The sequence below is a fragment of the Pteropus vampyrus genome, unplaced genomic scaffold (assembly GCF_000151845.1).
Source record: "Pteropus vampyrus isolate Shadow unplaced genomic scaffold, Pvam_2.0 Scaffold138, whole genome shotgun sequence".
Classification (NCBI taxonomy): Eukaryota; Metazoa; Chordata; class Mammalia; order Chiroptera; family Pteropodidae; genus Pteropus; species Pteropus vampyrus.
Window position 1 is genome coordinate 1,305,597 of NW_011888919.1, and position 2,806 is coordinate 1,308,402.

Sequence of the window (2,806 nt, forward strand, 5' to 3'; positions counted from 1 at the left end):
CTTTAGAATTGAGAAGTTTTAGAAATGAGAGTTTTCCAGACTTTAGAAATTAGGCGTACACTGTGTGCTCGCCGTGTGCCACTTCCAGCGGGGTCTGGGCAGCAGCCTCAGGGCGAAGTCTTACGACTACTCCAGCAGCAAAACATTCATTTAGAGTCGAAAAGAGAGATAAGTCAGGACTCTGAATCGACTCAGGCCAGGGCAGGTTTTGCTACTCTGAGTGTGTGTCCAACTTAAATATCTGCGATTCCCAGGGTGTTGTGGCGTTGGGACTTGCCCTTCGGGGGTGGTGGATGGCTGCTGTCCACACGCTGCCGTGCGGCTTTGCGAGGCCGCCGGTGGCAGTGCACCAGTGGCTGTCACAGTCATGGTGAGGAGCGTTCTGGAACCGACCGGCCCGAGGCTGGGGCTGGCCGAGTGCACTTGCTGGTCGGGAACACGGGCGGACTTGGGTCCAGCTCCATCTCTGTCATTTATTTGCTGTGTCACCTGGGGCAGGTGACTCCCCTTCTCTGAGCCTCAGGCCATTCTGTGCAGTGCAGATAACAGGGTAGCCGAGCGTTCCTTCAGTGATATCGTGTCTATGCAAAGCGTAGAGCAGCACAGGCTGGCAGCCGGCACGCACGCACCCGTGACCGCTGCTGCCTCGCTCATCGTGGCCTCTCCTGCTCTCAGATCATCGGCCGTGGCAATGACCAGGTGACCATCACCTCCAAGTTCGAGACCCGGGAAGATATCGGTGTGCTGCCCATGGGAGTGGTTTGTTTGGGTTCCGAGAGGGGAGGCTTATCAGTCAGCATGGCCTAAGTCTTGCTGCAGTAACGAATACCCCCAAATCGAAGTGGCTTCACACTTCTTGCCCAGGGAGCATGCCATTGTTGGTTGGAAGGGGCCTGCCCCGTGCCACCGCTCTGGGGACTTCCACCACTGGACACATCGCTATAGTGGAGCGAGGTGACAGGAGGGATCACGGTGAATGACACGCTGGCTCACAAAGGTGCTCGCCCGGAAGCGACACAGCCATTTCTGCACTCATTTCATTGGCCATGGCAAGTCACATGGCCATGCCTAGCCTTCGGGGATGGTGGGCGCCATCCTCCACGGGCCGGGGAGGAGGAGTGGCAGGTGTGCGTGAGCAGCCCTGCCGATGGCCTCGCGGGGTTTCTAAGAACCACAAGTTCAAGACCGGGCATTAGACAGTAACGCTGAAGGGGAGTGGGGAGGAGAACCCCGACCGGCAGAGGCTCCAACCTCTGACCCCCTCGCAGCGGTGATCCGCAACTATGGAAACCTCCTGCTGGAGATGTCTGCCGTGGTCCCCGATGGCATCGTGGCCTTCTTCACCAGCTACCAGTACATGGAGAGCACCGTGGCCTCCTGGTACGAGCAGGTACGCCCGCGCCCCGGAGGGCCCCTCGCTCCTTGGCTCTTGGCTGTTCCTCTGTGCGCTTCACTCCTCGTGTTGTAAATGGTGACAAGTGTCATAGGTGACAGGATGGTGTATAAGACACATGAAAGGTTTACTGAATGGCGTGCACACCCATGCCCCTCCCTCTACATCCAGGTCAAGAACTAAGACCTTAGCAGCCTCTGTGGGCCCCTCCCCCAAAGGCTTACCCCTCAGGAGGGGTGACCACACCCCATCTCTGGTTTCCTTGCTCCCTTGCTGTTCTTTTTGGGGTCACCCGCATGGCTGTGTCCCGCCAGCATATGGCATGGAGACCCCGGGTAGCAAGCATGACTCTAGCTGGGTGCTGTGCTGTTAGAGGAAGGTTCTGGAGAATTAAGGCTGGACAGAGACTGGGGACAGTCTGCACTGGGGAGTGTGTGGGCGAGGTCAAGCGGCATTTTGGAAATTGGGAGCCGGGCACCAGGTGGCAGCAGAGTGGAGTTAGGGGAGGGGGCTGCTCTGTCCTTTCTGCTTCTGAGCACCCCATGGCCCAGCTCTCGGGTAGGTGAACGTGGGAATGGTGGGGGTGAGTCCCTCATCCACTCATAGCCAAGACCTCAGACAGGCTCTTCTGACACGGCAGGAAAGGTGGCTGCTGGCCGCCTGAGCCCCGCACCCTGAGCGCCTTTCGTGTCCTATTTAAGAAACCTTTGCCTACATCAAGGTTGCGAAGACAACGTCCTGTGTTTCCTTCTAGAAAGCTTTGCATTTTTACCTTTCACGTCTGGGTCTGTGAGGTGCCTCAGGTTCACCTTTGTGTATGGTGCAAGGTCGGGGTCAAGGTTCATGTGGAAATCCATTTCCCCAGCCCCATTTATTGAAAAGAGCTCTCTCCTCCGAATGGCACAGGTGTCCACGTGTGAGGGGATGTGTTCTCGCGCCCCCACACGCTCCCACACGGCTCTGTGTCTGTCTCGGATCACGTGTCTTTTACACTGTCACGTGAGGTCTCTGGGCAGCCTGGCCCGCATCAGCCTCTCTACTCGTCACTGCCTGAGGGGAGGGTAGGCTGTCCCGATTGTCCATCTTGGGCCACATGCCTGCCCCACTTGTCCAAAAGATGAGGCGTGGGGATCGGTTCCCCACTTGGATCACAGGGCTTCCCCAAAGAAGTGAGACTGACCAGCGCCACCGCCCTCCGTCCCTCTGTCTGCTGGGGGATGGAGGCTGCTGCCCGGGCACCTGGGGCAGAGCCGGGCTGAGTCAGGACGCCCGCATGCTCACTCGCCCTGCCAGCCACGGCCTGACCTGCCTGGTGTCCGTCCCTAGGGCATCCTTGAAAACATCCAGAGGAACAAGCTGCTCTTTATTGAGACCCAAGATGGGGCTGAGACCAGTGTCGCCCTGGAGAAGTAT

At 58.3% G+C, this 2,806-nt stretch overlaps 1 long non-coding RNA gene across 1 annotated transcript; it reads left to right on the plus strand.

Annotated features, from left to right (window-relative positions):
• Positions 1-12: 12 nt before the first annotated feature.
• On the plus strand, positions 13-2,806 carry LOC111744634. Its single transcript, XR_002782253.1, has 3 exons — positions 13-739; positions 1,269-1,390; positions 2,720-2,806. It is a non-coding gene; the product is annotated as an uncharacterized LOC111744634 (long non-coding RNA).